Raw genomic sequence first — 26,507 nt, 5'->3', positions numbered from 1 at the left:
AATTCAGACGTCTGGAATCGCAACCCCTGTTATACTCCCAAAGGAAATAACGTAAGTGCCTCAGTAATCTAAGTTGTCATTTTCACTAGAAACTACTTTACTACCATAGTGTTGAGTTATAAATTAGGTTAAGTAACGTTTTCAACTGAACTTCGAAACACGTGGATTATGGATTAGGTGGAGTTTAGATTTAAATGGTTTTTAGTAAGTTTTCTTAGTGGAGTCATGATCTGCGCAAGATAACTATCAGGAGCTGTAATTGGATTGGTGTGTAATTGGGGAGGCCTATGTCCAGTATATTCGAAATATTGGCTGACGATGATGTTGTGTGTTTTCTTTATAAAAAATCAATATATATTAGAGGGCCGTCACAATCTAAAGAAGCACTTATCATTACTTGTAGAAGCGAGACAGCTCACTAGCTCACAGCACACGATATAGGCTTCTCTATTAGAAAAATGCAAAAATATTTCTTTATATTATACAAAATATTACTTTCAACGTACTAAGATGCCAACGTGTAAGCAAGATGGCGCTATACATTAGTGTCGGCATCTCACTTCCACAACGGGAATCGTACTGCCTGAAGATCTCCTATAGGTCATATCGGATTGCAGTCCCATTTGAATAGACATCACTGAACGTGGAGTGTGTGTATGTAATTTAATTTCCATAGTACGCTGATATCTTCCCCAGAGTAGTTAGAATATACAGTTTCACTAGCAGAGGTACAAGGTATCATATTCATCCAGAATCCGGAATAAAAAGATTTACATGGCGCATTCTAAATCCTTGAATATAAAGTAAACAAGCCATTTCTGAAATTTTCAAACGTTAAAAAATTAAAAGAAAATGCAGAATTGCGTTCACAATTCCTTATTCCTTACATATTATAAAACAAAGTCCCTCGCCGCGTCTGTCTGTCTGTCTGTCTGTCTGTCTGTTCGCGATAAACTAGAAAAGTACTGAACGGATTTTTATGCGGTTTTCAACGATAGATAGAGCAATTCTTGAGAAAGGTTTTAGTGTATAATAAGTTTAGGTTTTGTGTAAACTGACGATATTACAGCGATATTAGTTAAACATGTCGGAAAAAATTAAGCCATTCGAGAGCTTTCATCGAGAACGCTGCCAAAACCTTTTAAGTTACAACAAAACAATGTATGGCAAGTTTGTACCTCTTTAATAGATCTACAAAAAAGTCCGCGGTGGTATATGTCTATCTTCCAAGGATAACCCACAATAACCATTTTTATGTGTTTTCTTAATACAGTAAAATTATTGGTTACTTACGAACTTCTTTTTAACAATACAGTATTAATCCTTATCCAAATAAATAAGTTAGATATATTATGCATGTAATATAGAACAAAATTGCCTTTTACACTACGCCAAAAATGTTAATAGGTAATGAGTTATCGTAATATTAAAATCTCCGCGCGAGAAATTAAAAATCGATGAAACGTAGCGAAGATATCGTTGGCATCTATATACTAATTGTACTATATATATACTAATTACTATGTATATACTATGTATGTACTATGTTTATACTAATTGTTTGTTTGATTGTTTGTTTGAACGCGCTAATCTCAGAAACTACTGGTTCAAATTGAAAAAATATTTTTGTGTTGAATATACCATTAATCGAGGGAGGTTTTAGGCTATATGTATATCATCACGTTGCGACCAATAGGAGCGAAGAAAAAGTCATAACTTATATCTTCTAACCACGCAGACGAAGTCGCGGGCAACAGCTAGTATTAAATAATTGCAAGAAAGTAAGGTTCCATAAATAAAGTGCCTGCGTGTTCATCAAGGATATCCGTTATAAGAGAGCATGGGCAAAATATATCAAAACCTATTAAGCTGTTAACACGCAAAAGCGCAACAGATAAATTCTTCCTTTATAAATATAATTGATATTAAATCAATTAATTATTACATAACTCTAATTTATAGTTTTACAATAAAGGAACCTACTAATAAGGATAAGGCCAGAGGTCATACTAATACTGACATCGTGCTTCGATTCATTTGAAATACTTGAACAATGGTAACAGTAGTTTACTAAATTCGATTTCACTTACTCAACTTTGGCCTCCAGCTATTAAGATTGTGACAACATTTATGTTTGCACATATTATTATTTAGTTCTCTCGCTATCTTGTAGGTTTATCATCACGTTTTGTCCCTTGCAAAGCAAAATAATGGTAAGTCGGTCACCACGGCGCATGGCTGCCACTCTATGTTAAACTAGTTGTTTTATCTATCAGATTCAGGCTGAAGTTATATTTACATAACTATATTAATTTCTTGCAAAATTATGATTTAGACCACAACGAAGGCAAAGTATTAATGATTTTTTTTATGAATTATATTATTATGTACTTTTTTGATTATTCTAAGAGACTGACAGACGTTGAAGGAAAACATGGTGAGGAAACCTGAATCCTAAATATTGGAATCAAAGATTACCAGCCTGTAATCAGCGTGTGGTGATCAATGATCAAACCTCCTGTCCTAAAGGCCTATGCCCAGAAGAGGGACATTGGCTGGCATTTTTATATTTTCTTTGCTATCTGGTAAACTCTGAAAACAAGAGACTGCTACTTGTGTAGTAGTCTCGAATCAAGTGATGCACGAACTAAGAGCGAAGTCTCTTCCCAATCAAGTATCACTTAAGTGACGGTCTCAACAGGCAAACCCTTGCTTACGTGAGGGTATTGTTAAGACTAGACTAAAGTCTAGTCAAGTCTGTTATGTAATGAAATGTATTGAAGTTGGAACGTTGGTTAATAATTTTTCGTCTATTTTATTCCGGAAGGTACATATCATGTTCCTCGATTCCTTGTACACTATATTAAATTATACTTTATCTAATTTTGATCTGCTAGCGGATTAAATAACAAAGGTAATTTGAAAAAATTCGTTTAGTTGTGTGTTATTTCTGTATTATCCTATACTACTTCACTAACTAAAATTACCAGTAACTCCAAGCGATAGAACAAAATCAATGTTGACCTATTCCAGGCCATAATTCACGAATGAACTTAGGCACCAAACTAAGTACGTTCCACAGAATCTGCCCCGACATATTGTGTCAGGTAATCTACGTGATTTACTCGTCACATCAAACCGCCAGCGGCTATAAGTAGGATTGATGCCGTGGGTTGACGCCGTGGATTGATCGCCGTATGTTCGAATACAATCACATCTCGTTATATAGACGGCGGTGGCTTCAGAACGGAGCCTTTATAGCAACGACGGTATTAGTTAAGGGAAAATATGAAATATCACGTCTAGACAGGGTAGGTGAAAATATTGAAGGTTGTTCCGAAATTTTACAAAAAAACGGTCTCGAACTTTACATGCATATGAATGAAAATGATGCTGATTTAGTAAGGTCAGAGTGTACAACAAAATGTGCGTGTAGGTGTGGAAGCGTGACACAGCAATACTCGGCGATAAATAACGTCTTTCTTCAATAACTGCAATAGTTTTGGTTTGAAAAAAAAAACAAAAGTTGTTTACAATTTGGCTGTAATACCCATATTTCAAAAGAAACAATAAAATAAAATACATTGTACCTAAATTTAAATTCATTAAGACTTGTTACAGTTGTTATATGTATGCATAAAATTAAATCCAAAACAACATTTGAGTCGACGCAAAAATATTTGGAGGAAAGGTTTGTTTATGTTTACCTGACCCGAAGGTGTAATTGTATGTAGATACAAGATTAGAATTAAAATTCTATCACGGCAGGTTCACAACGCACTTACGGCTTCGCTACGTAATGAATGACGAAATTAACAGAATCCCGAGAAATCCCTTGCAAAGCGACACTGCTGTAAAGGATTAAATATATCTACTGGGATTCTACCATCATCTCTAAATAGAAGACTGTCGGAAGCGTGGAAGGGAGATAGAGCTCTACGCAACGTGGCAAGGTAACACGCCGTCCTTCTCCAGCAAAACAATAGACTAACGTTTAAAGGTGCTAGTGAAACCTGAAATAGATTAACATAAGTGAACGATGAAGGGTTCCAGACAATCTGTATATACGATACGATAAGGTACCGGCTGAATGACTTTCCACTTTTATACCACGATGAGTTTTAATACACTGAACTTTTAATTTAATAAAACTTTTAATAGGATGAGTTTGTGAACAAAATAATGTAGTTTCTTAAAGTTTTTAGTTGGCGAGTTACGATGTGGTCATGTATTATGTATGTGTTGTGTTTATATGTATATCCCTACACGTCCGTACGACATGAAAGTTTTTTAAAGAGAAACAAGCATACCATAACAAATTAATAGAAGAAGCAAAAGACCGCGAAAAGTGGAAACGTCAAAGAGAGCCCTATTCCCTGTAGCGAAACAGTAACGGATAAAACTAAATGAAAAAAAGAGGGAACCGTAAGACAACATATGGACCATTTACAGATGATGATAAAGATGTTAGACCTCAAATTGATTTTCTACAGCAGCTACTCAACGAACAAAATACATGTAGATACCGATTCTCCCAAATAAATAACACTTAAACATCTATAACGCCATCACTAAATACTCAAATGTTGGTAGACATATACTTATGCCATCTTCTCTAAATTGTCAAACTTCATACAGAAATATGGAAACATATATCGAGTATTTCGCTTGGCATTTTCAGTTAGACAGTCAGATGTAGGGGCGCTCCGGAATTTGATGCGGTCACCCGTACAATGAAATTTTAGGAAAATTGTTGTTGCCACACTTGTCCGAATACATTTGGGGTCGGGAGTTATTTTTAAAATGAACCTTATTTTTGAATAACTTATTTCGCGAACAATTTTTTTTACATTTTTTGCCTCTTTTTAAAGCGGACGTAGTATAATTATGATTTAGATGTATGGTACTTAAACGCATGTATGTATTTTGATTTGAATTTTCAATCAGTAGTGCCTTTTTGAGTCAACACTGAAGGTTCAAGAAAAAGAAATTGCAAAAGGTATTGGTCACCAATCTAAGTTTTGACCGACCAACCTAGGCTTAGCTTAACCCCAATTTTTTTGTAGCGTGTATACAGTGATACCTTCCGTTTTCAACCCTAAAATAGATACAAAATACATTATGCCACATTATTACGTATACAATTATTAAGTAGATCAGATACATTAACAGACAATGTTGTTTAACATCAAGCAACTATTTGTTTTGGTACGCGTAGGAATCCGACATGAAAAATTACCCACTTAACGTAACAATACAAGAATAATCAAAGACTATTGTTTCCTTTAAACAATCCTTTACCATGGGAATGACATTTAGAACGAATGGAGGCGTGACTAAACAGCCGTGACCGTATAAATGACTATTGATTTCATAAAAAAAACTATCATTTATGTTAAAAACTCGTCAAGTTCATACCGAGGGTTCCGTAAAATAAGCTTATCGAAACCATATTGAACACTAGCTGTGCTGGCAAAATACGTACCGTCTAGAAGTCGAAGTTCTTTTTGCATCTTTTTCCATATTTTACTAGTTTAAACCTTCCCTAGACTTTCATAAATTTGATGTTCATTTTTTTTGCCAACGTTGCTTACCGATATTTTTAGTGACAACAGATATGTCTGTGTGTGATTTGTGACAGTACCAACTATCTAGATTATGATAGTTCATGAGATAAAGCCCGGCTACAGCCGACAGATGACGAAGCTTTAGTAATATTGTTTCATTTTTACCTCTCGGATACCGAACCCAAATTAACAAGTGAATCTTATATGAAGTCGGAAGCAATATGCTTGCTAGACGCTACGTGCAAGTGCTAGTGTAACTACTCATCGTTTGGCAGGGAGCAATAATGCTCCCTGTAATGCAACTACGTACACCTCCATACATAATTGTATGTATGTATATATGAGGTAGTAATGTATGACTTTAAACGTCTCGTCTTGAAACTTCGCGACGACGAGAGACGACGCTTTATCACAATTAAAAGTCAGTCACAGCGCTCAAAGATGGAGACGGCTCATTTAATACATTAGTTACTTTAATTAAAGCATTTAAGTTTCTCGGCGCTTAAAGATAAATAAAACTGCCGAGTTTATGTACAAGTCGTTATTCTAATTACGCGTTTATAACATTAAATACGGCTGGAAAGAAACGTGTTATTTAAAAATAAAAAATAAGCGGGGCGAAAAAGCATAGATACTCTTTAGCCACGGCTAAGAAAAAGGCCTCTTATTATTCAAGGAAGATTTAAGCATTTATTTGAAACAATCCACCAAGGATTCTTCTATTTTTTTTCCTTCAACATTTATCTGTGGTATCTGATAGTAGGTACTAATAACTAAATTACACATAACTTTGAAAAGTCACACTGGTACGTCTTTGCCTGCATTAGTATCGATCCTTGCATTGAACCGCAAGGCCATCACGACATTATATTATAATATCCAACATTAATACGTCAACGTTCGAACTTGAAATCGAGTTGAAATTTCGAATACAGAATTTCAATCTAACATTTCGAGCTAATAATTCCATTGAAACTTCAATTTGACATCAAAGTTATAACTGTCAACGTATGTAAACTCTTGCAAGTAAATGACTGCACCATTACCTCCCAAGGCGCTGAACTTAAACCTAATTAACTAAACGCTCACTCATCTGACATCCTACCAACACCTGCTAAATTAACACCATCGCAATTTTAGAAGAGAGGCGCAGTATAACATATTGTAGAGCGCTGTCCCTCTCTTACACTTACTAGTTTTGCTTTAAGATTTTGGTACGCCCCTGAACTGTGTTTGAATGAACGACCTCATAACTCCTGTTGGTACATATAACTGGGATTTTAGTACCTTAGTGCCAACGTTGAACTAATACGTTAGGATTATTATCTCAAAGATTGAGTTTAATTTTATGACTGTCGTAAAATTAAACTCTACGGGGTTGAAAACTGACATTCATTTTGATTCGTTTTGTTCTTTATTTTGAGAACTATATTGGTTTAATGCATCATAAATATAAGATTATTTATGAAATTATATGATATCTCGACTTAGTGAAGTACTTGCAAGTTTAATTCGAAAAACTAGAATATTTTTACATTTAATATATCGTACAATTTATGTTGCCGCGGAATTATTGAAAACAAAACGTGTAAACAAACTAAAAATATCTCCTTTCCTCTCTCTTTCTGAGACATACGTTTTTATCGACAACCTATCAATACGTTTTATAAAAAAGTCATTACATTGTAACACATCTTACCCTCAGTCTACTAACAATGATCTCGCTACAAATAACTACGCCTATTGTTATTCTCATAGTAAGTAGTAACTTAGAGACTTGGGAACTTGGAGTGGGTAACTTCTGGAAGTGGTTCCGTCTTGCCACCGACACTGCTTAGCTTGCCCTAATGGAGTTACTCCGATATTCTGCTGAACAGTTTGTAGAGGAAAATTATATGGTTTACAATATTTTGATTCAATGATTCGTATGCCCAAGTTTGGACTGCAATGATGATTATGTGATTAGATGGTTTTGTGGACGGATAAACATTAATAAAATGTCCTTAGTAGCCAAGACACAATTTGGGTCGCTGAGCCAACGGAGTAAGTAAGTAAGTTATAATTAATATGATACATCTTTTAAATTACATAAATCGTTAATCTACAACGTACAAGTCAAAGTCACGTCATTTCTTGAACAGGAATGTCATTCTTATACATTAATTCCTATGTTACATTTATTAGGCCTTATGCGTAACTGACTTTTTTGTGTTAATTCGCTTTTTTCCGTGACCTCGAATAAGATTTTCCTGCATCGTGATTTAGTAACACGATAATGTGATAATGACCCTGCACAGGTGGCTGCCTGCGGCTTTTAGTAAAAGGTCAAAGGTCAATAACGCTTGACTGTTTTTGTGTTACAGTTAAAAGCAACAGGAAGTAAATTTCAATGAAAAATTGTACTAAAGTACCTGTACAAAGATGTTTACCGGTTAAAACTAGAATTTTCATACGGTGAAGTCAAGTGAAGTGTCAAGACTAACACTTATTTACAGTAAAAACACTTAATTACCTGTCACCTACCCCCCGACGTGTGAAACGTGTTACAGCAAATTAAACACTCATCTCAAATACATACCTGAAACAAAAGAAGAACGCATAATTAGAACAATTATTGCGGATTACAATACAATTACCCTGTACCAAGAAAAGAATGTCGCATAATTTCTCAATGCCATTCAAAGAATACTTTAAGTAAACGACTTGTAAATGAGTAAAAATTAATTAGTTTGTTCTCGTCCGTGGTTCGTTGGGTATGACGTCAAAAGAAACAAAAAAAAGAAAAAAAGATAATTGGGAACGAAAGAAAACGGAAAAGATTAGATTGATGTTGTTAGCCATTAGTGGATACTTAATTGTTTCGCGCGTTTACGTCGAGTGGAGTAAGTTATTCGGAGTATTTTCTTTTCGCTTTGATTACTAATGGGACAGACTTTGAATGTAGTGATCACTTTTTTTCAGATAACGTAATTAAGAATAAGTACTTTGGTTACAGTTATATTTTAATTGCGGAGATGTCTGTCTAAATAGCTATTTGGAATTGATCGTGTACCTTATTTTTCAGAGACTTCAAAAAGGAGAAAGTTTTCAATTCAATTTGGAGTTGCTGTCAAATTTCATCAAATTTGGTTCAGTAGTTTTTATAAGAAGTCACTTGTACGTATTTCTTGTTGTTTGTTCATGTTTCACTTGGTTTAAAAACAGTTATTACAATTATTAATTGACAATTATTAAACAGTTATTAATGACAAGTTTAATCAAGTAAACAGTATTTTAAAATGCAGCCTACAACGAGGATGTGTTTTATTTTCAATCTTAATGCCAAGAACATTGGCGTTGTTTGCATAAAAGTTATAATTAACCCACATTTAAAAGTTTGAAAAATACTGACTTTCTTTTTTTTGGGTTCCGCGTCCAGAGGAAAAAACCTTAAAATTAAACTTTGAAGCTTACTGAGAGGGCGATGTCCATCCATCTGTCCGTCACCTGACTGTATCTCATGAACCGTTATAGATAGACGGTTATTTTTTACGAGATTATGTAGTTTTTGTTGCAGCTACACCAAATACAGTCGGTATCAGTGTCGGTCATATGGTTTTTTTTTAGTTTAAGACAATTAAAAGTAAGTACTCAGATATGTATTTGTTTTTATTCTTACGGAACCCTCAGTGTCAAGAGTCTGACTCGTATTTGACCAGTATAATATTATACATGTCACTGCACATTTATGATACTAGAAAGTGTTACTCTTTTATTCTAAAGTAATAAAAAAAACTTAGTAGTTGTATAGAAACTCATTTGTTCTCAAATTAGTCATTAGTATAAAGATTTTTTTTTTTATTCTTGTAGTTATCAGACCAAAGAGAAAGACCGTGTTATTTTTTTGCCCGTGTATTTATTTTGCACTAATGCGTACATTTTGAACAAGTTCTGTACATTTTCTATATATTTAGAACAAAAACAGTACGTTTCCGTCTCGGTGAACTCTTTTAAGAATAAATCTTGTCATCAGTTTGGTTCTGTAGTCCCACTGGAGCAAGCATTATGCATTTAAATTAAGTTGTAAATTTTAAAGGATCGTTTTAGAATTTTTGAGTGATATGAAATATTTTTCAGTCGGGCCAAACAAATAGCTTTTCTTCTTAGTGATACCTACTCTTTTTTACAAATTTTATAGCTTGTTTTTTTTCATCAAAATATAGATACGTCTTTGCAAAAAAGTCACCATTCAAAATTAATACCGTAGTAGGCAACTGTCGAGTAACCTCAATTTTTTATTATTTTTAAGCCCGCAAAAGATAGACATCTGCGAAAATTTTAACTATCTAGCTAACGGCTAATCACATACAAGGTAACAAACGGTCAGACAGGAGGCGGGCCGACCGACAGACAGTTGAGGGTTCCGTTTAACCCTTTCATTACGTAACCCTAAATATTAAATCGACAATCTCAACTAGCAGACACACGTATAGGAAACATAATATGTTTCAAGAAACTACAGTTACCTATTTTCTATTCATTTTCTTTGTCAATTCCATTCGTCTAGGTACTAAGAAAACACGTTATTTGGGGCATCTGTGATCTCTAAACTTGTCACATCCGTGCCCAATAATTTTGTCACAGGTGGTATTACGGGGATTTTATTTAGATGAAATTCATTTTATTTGATACAAATCTAGAGGTAGATTGAGTAAACATCGTCTTTTTGTATTGGAATCCTATTTCCTACAAATAAAGTTTGTATGTATGTATGGATGTTTGTTCCTCTGTCATGCAAAATCCAAAGAACAAGTTTAGACGAAACTTGGTACATACTTAGAAATATTATAACCATCATTACCACATAGGATAGTTTTAAGTTTTACTTTACTTATTATTTGCAGCGAGCGGGCTCACGGGCTACAGCTAGCAATACATATTATATTCGGCCTAGCTATTAAAAATTAGGACTTGGATCTGCTTGAAAGTAACAATAAATTGTATCCCTGAGGCAATGTAAGTAAGAACGGTAGTAGGGTAGGGCATCAGCACCAAAAATTACCGGGATGATAAATTGTTACGATCGCTAAAAAGTATTTTTGGGATTATTTATATCTTAAGATATTTTCTATCGGTGTAAAGTTCTTTTCCATTCTGAATATGTCTTCTATATTGCTAAGTGAGTATCTATCGTTGCTTGCTTACCCATATTAAGTTGAATAATACGATTGACGAGTTGATACTTATTTCTTTCTGTTCCAACCGTTTTGTTGCCTCATATACTCTGCTAGTTCATGACTGTTTTTACTATATTTACTCTCATAAACTACATAGAAATATTGCGCCACATGAAAAAGGTCATCATCGGCCTAGCCTTTTCCCAACTATGTTGGGGTCGGCTACCAGTCCAACCGGTTTCAGCTAAGTACCAGTGTTTTACAAGGAGCGACTGCCTATCTGACCTCCTCAACCCAATTACCTCGGCAACGCGATACCCCTTGGTTAGACTGGCTGTCAGACTTTTTTCAGCTTCTGACTATCTGTAACGACTGTCAAAGATGTAGGAATAACAGCCAGGACCCACAATTTAACGTGCCTTCCGAAACACGGAGGAACTTGTTATGACAAAGATGGTCACCCATCCACGGACCAACCGCGTCAAGCATAGCTTAACCTGTGATCGAATCACTTATGCGGTTGTAGCTTAGCCACATGAAAAAGGTAACCACCTTAAAAACTTGAATGAAACACTGTCAAAGTTTTTAAATGTTGCTTTTTTATATATACTCTAATTTGAGATATATTTTATTGTGTAACCATCAACCAAGGTTGTCGAAATCCTGTAACATTTTCTCAATATCTACCGTAATATCCGCATACTTGTGAAGATATTACATTTCCAATATAAAGCAAATGTCGTCCCTTCATAAGGGCGCTAATTTTTTCTACTGTCAGTGATGGATGGTGTTTAGGGAAGCCGCCAACGAAAGTAGATTAACAAAATAAGTAGATACCTATCATAGCCTATTAGATAGATATGAAGCGACGCTTTTGTAAGTAATCTTAAACATAATTATATTACAAGTTTTAGCTATCAATATACAGTAGGTAGGTACTTAGAAAATGTCAAATGTTAAAAAAGAGCTATTTTTTGCGGGTCCTTATATTTTTACACTTAAATATTAAATCAAATAATTAAAGTGGACTTCCAAGAAACTAATGTTAATGCGACTGATAGGATTGAAGATACAATGGAAAATGTGGAAAAAACAGATCAGGTTTAAATCATAACTTATATCTTCTAGCCACGGGGACGAAGTCGCGGGCAACAGCTAGTATAGTATACGTTTCGTCTTATACAAATATAATGTAACTAGACATACACGATGCATCTAAATCCAAAGTCCTTCGGAACTCTCAAAAGATACCACAATTAAGTTTATTAGTATAGTAGGTAAGTTACAAAGACCCAGCCACAGTTGCTGATAACTACCAACTCCCACAAAGCTATCGGTTATCGCATTTTGGAAGCCAAAACTTGATCTAGATATCCCGTTACTTCATCTCCATGGATAGACTAAGTTCTGTCAACTTTGGGTGGTTCGGGATTATGTTTTTTATAGTACTACAAAAAAGTTAAGGCAGAAATAGTGAGCTGTTTAAAGAAGAATTCGGTCAATTAGATGTGTTAGGGCACGCTTTTACTGTAGCGAGTATTCAATCATAAGTATTGTTTTGTTACGATTTTTGTTTTTTGATTTTAGTTACCATAATTTATATGTGACCAATTTTGTTTGCAAAATACATTTTTCGTAATCCTATTTGTATGGAACCCTCAATATCGATAATCTGACTCACATTTGAAGGGATTTTTCATTTCACTTCAGAAGGCTAGAAGTTGACTACGTGAAAAGAAGATCAAAGTTTAAACACATTAAAAGATCATGTTCAGTAGAATAGAAAACATTTTTTCTAAAACCGTTTCGTGTTTATTCAAAATCGCAATTTAATCTAGTTCTACTTCATATTCTAAACAGATTTTCCTTCAGGTGTTACAGCCGTCATGAGTCTAAAAATAGGTAAATCATTTGAAATTGCCGCAGGTAACGGAAGGTTATGTACATACAGTTATTTTAGGACTTGGCTCCTCTCTTCATTTACGCACTTTGTCTATGATTTATCTACTTTGGTCATGGTCTGCTGATAATTCTTAAGAAAATGGTGAATACTGATAGATGTGAATATCTTTGCTTCAATCACCAAAAATACTGAAGTTTCAGGTTTTGAACGCATGATTACGGTATCATGCGTTCAAGAAGTACCCTCAAAGTAATTTACTACTAAAACTTAATCATTTTTCAAAAAATGGAGTTGTGTTAATAGACGACACAGGTCATAAATGAAACAACAATTTTTATGACACCTCAAATTAAAATAAAGTCTTGTGAAATACTTAAAAGATGCAACGGTTTACACACCAGTATTCATCGAGGTAGCCCGACTACTTTTAGACCCAACTGAAGGCGGACTAAAGAATTATAGGACATATTGACTAATTTACGCGTAAGTAAACTCCAAGTTTTAAGTATCATCTAATAATCCTCACGAAACAAACTTTAAAAAGTCTTGTAGTATGAACAATATCTATGTTATACTTAAATTATAACTTAATCTATAATATCAATGAAGTCATCGTTTTAAAAATAAAGAGCTATACAGATTAGAATACGATGACAAATTAAAAAAAAATCTATTTCAAATTCTGTCAAGAACAAAATACGACGAATTGTCAAGCCTAGAAAATTAAAAAAACTCAATTGTACTGAAAAAGGTGAGCAAGGAAATTGTAGCCAATCTCAATATTACTCTGAATAATAATGGGAATATTGCCAACAATGAATAATTATAAACAAGCTTTTTGGGAATACAAACGGAATATTTTACCGGTGCCAATTCAGAACGGAGATATTTTCTTTTATTTAATAACCAGTATTAATAAAGCATCTCTCTACGACTGTACACAATTATATTAAAATTGCTTGAAAAATAAAAGCTTCCGTGAAATCGAGAAATATGTTTAAAAAAATGTCGAATTTGCTTTTATGATTAAATAAAACATGATTGTTTGCATGAAACACGCTTTTGTCAAATTAAATATTTGTATTGAAAATAAAACATGACTGTTTTCCTTAACTTAAACATATTATAAAAATCATTTCGCTCAATTGGCATTTAGATTACGAAACATATAGTTTATTTACTTAAAAATAATCGTTGCAAAAGCTGTGAGTTAAAACTATTTCTGGTTTAATTGATGGAAGTATATTTCATGCTTCAAAAGACAAAACCGGTGACGCAAAATCTAATTAATATGTAGAGGACCCAAAAAGACAGCCCGATTCCGGCAAAGATGGACCCGAGCCAATATCTAAGCAATATCCGGATTAATAATGATTTACTATCGACAATCGATCATTAAAACATCTTTTGTCATGTCATGGTAAAGGCAATCTTTGACTAATGAAATACAAAATACTAAAAGTCTTAACTGAGGGAGGCTTTACACGACAATAAGGAATTTAAAAAAATGTGTTTTTTTCGCCCACATGATAAACATAAACAATCTGACACGATGCAAAATAAGACACATTGGTATGGTATTAAAACACTTTTTACCGACACGTGTTCTAAATTTCCTGTAAGTTTTCTAACCATAATAATTTTATTCAGGTATTTTAAGAAAATTGTCTAAAGTTTCGTGAATCTCACAGTGATCTACAAACATTGCATCTAGTTCTATCCATTCATTAAATTTTCAAAGATAGTGCATTACTTTTAGGTCTTTATAACCTATACAAATATAGTTCAAGACTTGTAGTATAATGCTCTATTTAATACAAAGAATTTAACTAAAGGCTCGTGTTATTCCCACGCAAATTTAACAGTCACGGGAGAGATGAGTCACTAAGTCGAAAGCGTGGGTACCTTTTCATAACTGACGCATAATTTGATCCCTTAAAACATGTTGCTTATTATTTATATGCTGAGTAACAATTGTTAGGTTTCCTAAAGGTTCTGCGAAATCTGAACATCTTGAAAGTTTACTTGAAACAATTATTTTGTATTTATTTTATGTTAAATTAGAAATAAAACATTGTTCAACTTGTAATTTTAGGTTAACGTCCTATGGCTGGGCAAACGTCACCGAAACTTTACACTATCCAACGCCACCGTGAAACAACAGTAATATTAAAAGTAATCCATTCTTTTATTTAAAAAAGAATTAAGCCAACCTCTATCTGAACTCGATATTCAATCTCCCACCTCATTTGCATCACTACATGTATTTTTCTCCAAAACTCCATGGTCACTTCACTAGCCAGCACTCACACACGTACACTAACGAACAATATTAATTCACACTTACAAGCTCCACTTCTACACTTCTATACAAAGAAAAACAAAACACAGTTGTGTATCTCAACTCGCGTGTAGTCCAATTAGGCGTTGATCCATGCTCGCTTTTGTTTCACGAGTGCTGCGTTGTTATGACAAAAATGCTGCATTGTATCATGTACATTGTTAGCTATGTTTTGTGCCTAGACAGCTTGAAATTGAAAATAAAATACCTGTCTGTACAATGTCTTGTATACCTTTTGTTCTGTAATTTGTTCTTTAGTGTCGTTTGAGATATGCGAGTCACAAGTTTTGGTGAGGTATTTTGAGGTGCAAACACACTATGGTTTAGTTACAACTTACACTTGTTTTGTGTTCCTTTTTTATGTTTTACGTTAGGTCATGTCACCTGTCAAATTAAGGAGTCATTCACTATTTAAAATTCTCAGTGTGTAAAAGCTATCACTCCACGTCTCATACGGGATTTTATCCAGCATGTCTAAAGATTCTCGCCCATAATTCAACTTACATACAAAACAAACTAAATAAATCGAAATCGTTCAATCCGTTTGGGAGCTATGATACCACAGACAGATAAGTCAAACTTACATCACCTCTTTAAAAATGTAACTTGCCTACTTGTCTATAATAAGAATTTACTCACAGAACTTTACTTCAAGTGGCTTTACTTTAACAATACCCGTAACTTCTTTACTCTAAAGTAATAATAAAATTGAAAGAGCGTCACAAATTCTACTCTTAAAGCTCAGCTAATTAAATGTCGCTCCGTCTGAATTTAAGTCACAATATCAGTTTTATGTAAATAGTAACTTTGGCCCGCTCGCCACAGATTAAAATACTTTACTCACCTACATAAACATTTGCGGTGTCACTGTATTTTGATTTTGGAACGTTAAAGTAGAATTTCAAATTGAGAACTTTACTCTTGATAGTTTTTAGTTGGTTTTGGTTTTAATGTGAAACTACTTTTTGTTTTAGGCAATATTTCTGCAAAATAATTCCTTACGTGCAAGTCGGACTCGCGGTCGCGGAGGAAATAAATAAAAATTAGTTTGCAAAACCAATCAAGTTTATGACCATCTAACTCCCCGTTGCTTTACCTCGATTTGCATTACTATTATGTTATTTTATAACGGTAATAGAAATACATCATCTGTGATAATTTTAAGTGTTTGGCTATCAAGGTATATGCAAGACAGACGCAAAGACAGTATAGCCTTAGTAATATTGTTCTGTTTTACCTTTTTCGTGCAGAGCGTACCTTTTATTAAAGATTAATAAACGCAGTTTCATAAAAATCAGTTTAGCCGCAAAAGCGTTACAGGCAGACAAACAGGTTAGTCCTTAATATATGGAAACTGTTACATCACTCATACATATATCGACGTAACAAACCTACTTCTTAATACTGTTTTTTTTATTGATGGCTAAAGTCTTTGAGTGGATAGGTACCATAAATCATTCCATTGTTGTTTCTCGATAAGCTATCGAAATATGCAGTTATTTATGGTCTACCACAGAATATTGGCAGAATTACATTTTGTTCAAACATTTTAACGAATAAAAATATAGGAGAAAATTCAAAATTGTTTTCCTCAAATATTGTAAAGCATAAAATAATACCTATCTCTTATTTTGTTTACTAAATTTTAAGTAAAACCACTGCTTAGCTGGCTTTTGCCGGTTAAAGGTTTATGAAAATATAATAGAATTTCTTGGTATATTATCCGTATAATAAGCTAATTATTTTTAAAGAATCCTAGTATTCTACTAGACTATTGTAAACACCAAACAGCTTTTAATACGAAATCGAAAAACTATATTCAGTATAAATCAAATACAAAATTTCATGATTTCATTTTTTCATTTTTTTTGCAAAATTGTGTCGTCTTATTTCGTTAATGAACTCTAAAATTGTCTAAAGTATGGTTAAAAAAATACCCCTTTTTCATTTACTACTTTATAAAGAAATACTTTCACTTCTTTAATGTTGGTGTTACATAAAATAACAATAACATAAATACTCCTTCATCACGATATGACGTCATAATGCTTGAATGCAACCTCATTTATAACAGTAGGATAATGGGTGGAGAGACAACAGCTGTGGGGCCAGCCGATCGGAAAATCGCGAGAACCAATCAGTTTACGGTAACGTATTGTGTGGCGAATTCTCTGTTACAGTAAGAAGTTTAAGCTTGCTCACTCAAATAGTACCTTGCGTGCTTTATAAAGCTTGCAAGAATAGAGATTGTTAATTGGTTTATTGGTGTGGTCTCATCTGCCTATAGATCATTTAGTGTTGTATTGTGAAATTGCTCAAATGTATAGATTTGACAATGCCTTTTGATAAGATGTTCAAGGTAGAGTTGTTTCTTCCATACGTAATAGTTATTTATGAACTGTGTTTACATTGTACTTATTAACTAATACAAAGTTCGTCTGAATAGGAAAATTTATTACTGCTACTGCAAATGTAGAAATGACTTTAAATATCGAAATCAGGATAAATAAATTTACTTATTTACTTACAGGTTTGAGGACTAACGTGAAAATCCAAAAATAAAATCGGACAAATTCGAATTGCACTTGCGACACTGGCTCCAAATAAATACGCTAAAGATAAATAAATCGTTTTATAATAATTTATGGCCGCAACGAGCGTTGCCCAACGTCGATCTTTATTTTTAATATAGGTTATAATGGCGGCAGCAGAAATACCTCGTCTGTGAAAATTTCAACCGTCTATCTATCACGATTCATGAGATATAGCCTGGTGACGGACGGTTTGACACATAGCGTCGTCTCAATCCAAATCAATGGGTACGGAAGCAGAAAAAAAAACAATTATGTCCTATAATTTACTAAGAAGTTCCGACTCCCACAAAATGTTATAATTTACAGCGTAATACAGGCTAATCTATCAATTTACAAACGTTGTTAGAAGCTTAGGAGGGGCTTACACCAATAATCTTCATGGTCTTGTAACTTTAAATTAAAGTGTTTGAGAAGGAAATGCTAACTGAATTCGATTTTCCGCCAGTGGGTGTCGTAATGTCTCGAACCACAGGCATCGATGGCAAGGAAATTGGCCGGGATCGAGTGCGCGGTATACTGTGGTGGGGTGGCCAGAGTAAAAAACTAAAATATCAAAAAGTTTTCCTGAAACCAATACATGTATAAGAGACTTCAATATTAACAATAATTTTTAAAGATACTTTTGCATACGAATGCCAAGAAAAAACAGTGTTATATTTCTTTGAAAAGGATGGGCATACAACAAATACCTACTTATTCAGAAATGCTAATATCTATTTTTAGTTTTACATCCAATGGAACAATTAAACAATGATACATATAAAAAATATAATTTCCTTGTACTCCAAATCATCTTCGAACTTCAAACGTAAAGAAAAAGAAACAATCAACCGATACAGATAAATAAAGACCAGATTGTTACAAAGCGCTTTAATAAATCTCCCTCAATTCTGGGAAATCTGAATGTTCTAGTAACTCTGTATTCGCTAGACTTGCTCCGGAATGCGAAGACACTTCCCGTGTGGAACGGAGCCAACGGTTATACGAGTATATAGAAAAAAAATATTGAGTGTCACTCAAGTGACAGACGTGTATGTAGATAGCACTTGTTTAGGGTCACTGCCCGCTGTACCGTTTATATAATTCATTGTTCGTAGTAACTCTTAGAGACGATGGCGACTGTTATGTCAAAATTATAATAAAATGGAAAACAAGAAAACCTTTACCCTACTTCTTACACTGTTATTAGTTACTAGCCGTTGCCCGCGACTTCGTCCCCGTGGGTAGAAGATACAAATATAAATTATGATTTATACCTGCCCTGTTTTTTTCACATTTTCCATTGTATCTTCGCTCCTATTAGTTGCAGCGTGATGGTTTATAGCCTAAAGCCTTGCTCAATAAATGGTCTATTCAACACAAAAAGAATTTTTCAATTTGGACCAGTAGTTCCTGAGATTAGCGCGTTCAAACAAACAAACAAACTCTTCAGCTTTATATATTAGTATATTAGTATATAGGAGTATAGGAGTATAGATGATAGTCGGTGGAAAGAAAATGAAACGTTCAGTTGTGTATTTTCAACTATACTAATAATGAGCTTCATAATGTTTTAGAAAATATGGTGCTCAGGTAACTTGTATATTTTTAACATAACTTTTTATATACTATCGATGTCTTGTTAAAAGAGAAAGAAATATACCAAAAAAACACAGAAGTATTATTTTCCTTTCTTCCGCCTTTCGTGATCAACCAAAAGAACAAATTGTATTTTCGGAAGAGCTTTGAAAAACTTGTCGTCTCGAGTATTTTGACAGTCCTATCAGTGTTCAAAAAGGTAAATTAATACGAACTTCCTGCTTGACATGACGTGGACATAAACCGTTTTCCATTTAATAGATAATGCCAGACGTTTTTAACACAAAGTAACTTCAAAAGGTCATTGACATTTATAGCTGCGGATCTTCGACGTTTCGCAAATGTTTGAGGTCTAACTTAGTGTATATTTAATTAAACATTACATTTGCGATTTTGGTTATTTAATGACGTTTTTTTTCCTTATATCCGCAATCTTGGTTACTTAACGATGTTTTTTTCTTATAAAGAAATATGAGAAAAGTCTACATAACTATAAGGAAAATAAAAATTTATTAGCGATATTTTCTATAATTTTGTACCAGTCTCTACAGACTTACGATATGGTACACATTTTGGTACCAGCCCGTTATTGGCAATGGGCTTCACAATAATCAAGCTAAATTCGTCTACAATTTTTTAAGAATTATGCATTTAGGAACATTCGTCCCGTCATCGAAACCCGCATTATCTAAATTAATACTCGTATTACGGAGAGTTTCACAAACATTCAATTCAAATGCACAAAGACTCTCGACAAGACGCTCTCTGCTATCCGTGCAGTCATTTAATTATAAGTCAGCAATATCATCACAACCCACCTAATATCAAACACCATTAAATAAGTAGCTAAAGAACACAAACCAAGCTCTTTTGAAATCAAGCTTGAAACGGGAACTTCAAATACAAAGAGGTGAGATTTATGAGTATTCGTTCAAGGTGTGCATTGCGCTTGCAAGCCATCTTATATTCGTTTAATCAAAACATCCGCCGCCACGGCCGCCATATTAAAGTCTTTCAAAAGGAAATATGAAGAGGGATTAACTGTACAAGACTGACTCGTTTCTCGTGAAAAAATGCCGTACTTGGGAATCTACCACAATTCTTCAAGACTTGCGGTTGTGAATGAGAGATGAGATTGAATAATGTAGAGCGTCGTCTCGCTTTAAAAAAATAGTGTCGCATTTTTGGAGCTGGTGATAGAGATAAAGTTATAAAAATAAATTCTTATATGTGTTATAGTTGAGTACAAAAACAAAAATCTAAGTTGTTAATGAAATAGGTAATACTCGTACACTAAACAGTTTGAATATAATTCTATAATTTCGAAAAACTCTCGAATAAAAAGTCCGTTATATATCATTCATTCGATTAAATACTGTATTAAAATCAACGTTGGCAGGAAAATGTTAAAAGACGTGCATGACGCATACTGCAATGAAACCCAATAAACAGATTTAAGAAGAATAAATACTGCTAAAACGTATTCGTATTCAGTGTATTTTCACGCATCATTTTATTTATTTTATCCTACTTTCAGTAGAAGTTTAATACGAAAAAATGGAATCAACGCAAATTCGTTTTGCGCACAGGCCAAGCTCGCGCCCATTAGCAGTAAAAGCCGGTGCTTTATTAAATCTCATAGGTGACTTGTTTCGCCCCTATCACATTAATCTTTAGTTTACAGATAAACTCGGTTAGTGTGACTGTTTGAAACCTCAGTTAACTTTATTGAAAACTAAATTCAGTGAGTATAGTTTAGCTTGGCTTTTGTTATTCAGAATAAATATCGTTAGGAACCGCTGAACAGTAGGTTTTTGTTTTACCTAACTGCGTCAAAATGTTTCTGTAATGTTTTTAGGGTGATTTAAAAGCTTTGAGGTTTCGCTCTCTGTTCGTCCGTCTGTCACCAGGCTGTATCTAAAGAACCATGACAAGAATTTTACAGATGCTGTATAAGAAAAAATACTAAAAATAAAGATCGATTGTTACCGAAAAAAATTTGTAATCCCAAGTTTATTTGCACGTAAGCCTAAAGATTCCGACTAAACTGGATAGTTTTTCTCAATTGTTGATAATTCAAATACTCAGTTTGCTTATATTCCTTCTACAATGCTACAAAATCCTTTTTAATATTCCTAGCGTCTTATTTTCGTCTCCAACATTTTATTTCATCAGTAACTTGCTCAATAAAGCGACCTCCTATTTCAACGGGTACCTAATCAATGATACTTTAGACACAAATGTATTCAAGTATTCAACAATCTTGAGATAAAAATCCAATCTCAGTTCTCAAGTATTTTTGCTCTAAACAATACTCAAGTTTGTCGCTTCAAATGGCTATTCGTTATTGGTCTCCGGCCTTCTAGAGTAGTCCCGTTGCCGGTGTATAAGAGAGACACCAATATACGCAGTGTCGTGCTCTCTCGCTTCCACAGTGACTTCAGTCTTGTTTTAAGACCTCATAGTACAGTCAATGTTGGTCAAAAATGATGTTTCACATTTTTCGTTTAATCATCGTAGCTTGAAAATTTAATTTATTCTCTCGAGTTTTGGTTCTGTACTCCACTACTTAATTAATTTTTTTGACACGTGATTAATAATTTTGCCAGCTGAAAAAAGAACATTCGCACAACGAGACGTTTAACTTGTTGCCATTACGTTGAAGAGCTCTCTGCTTTAGTGAACTGCATTTATAAAGTCTGAACAAAATTAACGCAGGTTTTTATTTAAAACTTTCGTTCTGATTTTATTTTATGAAATATGAGCGGTCCATTACTGTTGCTTTAAATAATGACTTGAATCCTTTAAATTATGTAAGACTATACAATGAAGGAACGGAGAGTATAAAAGTATTTGATTAAAATGATTGGGCTTTACTTACTCGTCAAACCTACTTCAATCATCACCGTTTATACCTCATTCAACTCCTTCATCCACGTTTTTATCCCATCTTTCTTTTAAAACAGGCTCACAAGGTTTAAGGAGCGCAATCGATATTGGATGGAATCGAGCAGCCTTACGGTCGAACCGAATGAATCTTAAAGACTAGGGTTGATACTATAAAAGGCTTATTTGATTCCGATCCAATCTCGTCTTCATTGTCCTCGTTTTCTTGTGATTCGTATAAATGAGCGTGGATTTTTACACGAATAATGCAATCGGTAGCATTGGTACGGAGTTCGCTGACAGTGCTAATTAAAATCGTACAGCATACCGTGAATTTCAGGAATGCGTCCGCTTCGAGAGTTCGCGCGCGAGTAGCTTTTGAGTTTTATTTGACTGATATGGAAATAGAATTTTAAATGCAAGCCATTCCAAAAAATACCGAAATGCAATATTAAAATTGGCTCTCGTAGAAAAATTGGGCATTCAAAGATGTGTCTCGTGAATCACTAAACGCATTAACTTACGTTAAAATAATTTGTATCGAAACAAGCCCTATAGGTATCCCACGTATCGTAAATGACAATCAATGGACTGTGTCAAGAGGAGAGGTAAACACAGTCATTACAGAAGGATAATAATACGTGCAAAGAAAAACATAAGCAACTGTATGTAGTTCTCACGTTTTGTTCCATACAACTTTTGCCTACTCTAAATTGAAGTAGCTAGAAGCAGTACATCTTTGTTTTATTTACAAGGCAGCTTTTTAATTAAAAGGACTTTCGAGATGCAGGAAGCAAACATCAACGTTGGCTGAGTTATTGCCGGGCAACTGACCCGCGCTTCCCTCGCCTCGTCGCTCAAGCAGTTCAATATGTTATTTAGTGCAAACGATTTCATTTATACAGAGAACTAGAACAAAATGTAGCTTTACAAAGCCGTCTCTGGAGAAAGTAATTGGTTCACAGTAAAAGGCAACTCATCCAATCACTTACAAACATCATTGTGATAATAGTAACATAAAGTACGCGTTTACAGATGGAACTGTACCGCGCATCCTGCCCAACTAGTCCAACCCACATATGAAATATTAACGAGAGATAATTAACTAGTTCCCGAGGACAGTACTCCGTTCCCACTGACATTGTAGTATTAATTGAAAACTCCGCAACAGTTTTGTAACGCTCGTTATTTTGATATTCCCATTTTGTCCGAAATAAACAAATAATTATCTCTTTGATGAAAAGCAGAGTTGTGACATAAAAGAAAATTAAATGTTAATTAGCTGTCATAAACTTTGAGTCAAAGACTGGCACTAGAGAAATAATGCTGAAATGTTTTTATTAAAAGAGTCAGTAGTAGTTTTGTTAGAAAGTAAGCCAACCTTTTTGTATCCGGAGAGGCGCAGAGCCCGCTGCAGGCGCGCCGCCGCGCCGCCCGCGTGTTCGACAGGTATACTATAGGCACCGCCTCCCCCGCCTCCAACTCGATGTCGAAGTCGTTAACTGCCTCACAAAACTTATAATCCTCAAACTTTTTTGCCTCACTCTTCATTAGTTCCTCACTGTCCCCGTCGTCACTTATCTCGTCATTTAAAACTTCGCTTGCCGGGATGAAAAGAGGGTTTTCGTAACAGCGATTAAGAAGTTTAGGAGCTTCGTTTAAGAAGTCTATATCATCGGAAATCCGCTTTTTGATGTCGTTTGCTGATTCGTGCTCGCTGTCGTCCTCGGGGTAGGTAATTAGATAAGTGTCGGTCACCGGGTAGTGCTCGTCGCCGCACAGGTCTTCGATCACGACGGGCGGCATGTTTGCATCTGATGATGCGGAAGAGTAAGCACTCCACCTCAAGCCGTTGTTAAGACGACCGCACTCCATTGTTCCCAGAGTTATGTTTACACTGATTGAATAATCTTGTTTATTATTCAGCACCCATTAATATGTATGTTACATACCGCGTGCAACTTTCAGTGCGACAGTAAAAGTATATTAATGAATTGCGTCTGTCGACGAGTGGGCGTATCGAGTATCAGATTTCAATCTCCTGACCGGTGCATATCACGGCTTGATAAACAATCTACGTTTTACTGTGAGTGAAATAACGTCGTTTTTGTAAACTCCACAGTTGTACAGAAAATGTAAGAATTTCTGAAAACTGGTTAAAAATACATAAACATTCCAAAAATAATGTTATATTTATAAAGGTCGCACTTTGGCCGCGGCGTCACGAACAAGCATACATTTTAAAGTCGTTCATTGCTCCTTTTCCCCGACATAATTATGTTTGTCGGTACATACAACGACATGAAAATGTTTTGACATTTTAAAATGTGTATCAAATTGTAGGTGAGGCTGTCCGCAGGTGTTGAAAGGTATGTGATAAGGGTCACCGAGGGAGCCACGCTTGTATCTGCCACACATCTCAAATTAGCTACATTCACCTCATGCCCAGACCCTTGTATTTAATTTTACGCTTAACTGTTTATTTTACGGTATAATTTTATTCGTCGAGAGTACTTGGCAGTTTGCTCTGCATCAATGAGAGTCGATTACCAAAAAGTTTTTAAGCTCCCAAAATTATCTCCAAAACGATTATTCTCATACATTTTCTTTCTAACTCATGTAACACACGCGTATTTGTAGTTGCCATTTATGAAAGCGTCAGAAATAAATCAGACTGAGTCCAGACGGGACATCCAAAAACGTAAATGTCATGCAACAAAACTATGGTTCGTGTGGAGTCATCGCACCCGAGCCCGTCTATTTAGAAGCTACATGCACTAAAAGTGGGATATCATTACTTGTAGTCCGCTTCGAGGGAACTATTTAATAGAATGTCTTTTAGTACAGTATACCCCGTATTACCTACAACATTAGTATATTCAGAACGCCTTTGTATCATAGTCATAAGGTCGATTTTTGTAATCTTTTGTTACTGTATCTACACAGTTAACTGTACAGTTCTCGTAGTATGCTTGGCGCTAGATGTCTTTTTACTTGGTATTTTCATATACCGCTAGCGCCACCTGGTACATTTCTTTAGAATTTGGTCACTTTATCCCAGGTTTTGATCTCTTTATTACCTACATATTGAATTAGTTTTTTCCTTTCCACAAAATTTTGAATAAACGAACTTAAAAACAACTTTCATTTTTTATTACATTTACGTATGTATGTGCATCTATTTTCATGAATAGATCTGTCATTCCAATAATAGCATCTATAGAGTATTATTCGCTTTTATTTATTAGCCTGGCCTAATTTCCAACACTGGAATCTTCATACAAGTCTTCATCAGTATAATATCAGTACATACCCAAAATAATCAAAAACCACTTAGATAGAGACAAAGGTTATCAGAGTTCACAATGTAGTTAGTTTTTTGTTTTTAGTAACAATTGATGACAATAGCCAATTGTATTAGACCTGTTGTTTATTAACATTGTTGAAGTTTAAACAACTAGGCTAACAAAGTACTAACGTTGTTATTGGATGCAGCAGTTGCAATGTTTTTATTGGCTGTCTGACCACTTTTAAAAGATTTCGGTTTTGGCAAAACGATAGACACATTTTGACCTTGAATTGTTTTACTAAGCAAATAGTTTCGTATTGAAGAAAGGTACTACAATTGGCAATGTATATAAGTAGTCTACGTCAGGTAGATATTATATTCGAGTAATTAAATACAGTCTATCCTTGTGCGAACTGCGGAGTCAACAAAAAATAACTGAAAACTCTTTGGTGAACTTCGCATTCGACACGAGATAATATTAAAGCATTAATTTTAGAAACCCTTTAAATTTTCAATGTACTTTCTTTTGTTTTGCTCTAGAGAACAACTTTTTGGAATAAAAGTTCCCTTGGGAGAGACGCCGCAAAGTGATATCATGAAAGGTAAAGAAAATATAAATGTGATGTTATTTACGTTCTAAAAAGCTAGTACATTAAATACAGGTAGATTGAAACCTTTTCCCTTACCTACTAACTGTAGGAAACGATCTGCTAATGTTATGTGACACTTTTTGGAGAAAACAAATCAGATGCTAATAGCCCACACTTTTTTTCTCAGCACAAATAACATACAAATTAATTTTAGAGTTCACACGATTATGATACAGTTGTCACACTCGCGTCATAAGTTCCCTAACTACAATATTTATTTCTTGAATGATTGTTTCCGATTCAAACGTCAACGGTACGCGGGCCGGCGCACGCGCCGCGCGGGATGAATCGAGACTGAACGTTCTAATTTTGAAATGAAGTGGGTTTAATAACATTGCGTATTTTCCCGTTTTCTCTTGGTGACATCCGCGATGACTAACCAATTTGAATTTCGCGTCCAACATTATGAAAACGATTTTTCTCGGCGCTTATTGAAATCCGGACAATATTAGATTTGTCAGTGTCAGCATTGACTTCAGGCATTTGTTATCTACGATTGAAGATTTTGCTAAATAATGGTATTACAAATTGATCTTATCTTAA

The 26,507-nt window shown here is 34.5% G+C and overlaps 1 protein-coding gene and 1 pseudogene across 2 annotated transcripts in view; both read right to left on the bottom strand.

Annotated features, from left to right (window-relative positions):
• LOC113495597 (apoptosis-stimulating of p53 protein 2) overlaps window positions 1-26,507 on the bottom strand; it is a 264,952-nt gene that overhangs the window by 111,029 nt on the left and 127,416 nt on the right. The gene's annotated exons all lie outside the window — the stretch shown is intronic.
• Window positions 7,657-26,007, bottom strand: LOC113495600 (annotated as a pseudogene).

Source organism: Trichoplusia ni, chromosome 7 (assembly GCF_003590095.1).
Source record: "Trichoplusia ni isolate ovarian cell line Hi5 chromosome 7, tn1, whole genome shotgun sequence".
Classification (NCBI taxonomy): Eukaryota; Metazoa; Arthropoda; class Insecta; order Lepidoptera; family Noctuidae; genus Trichoplusia; species Trichoplusia ni.
Note: the sequence above shows the minus strand (reverse complement) of the source record. Positions and strands in the feature narration are given on the sequence as shown.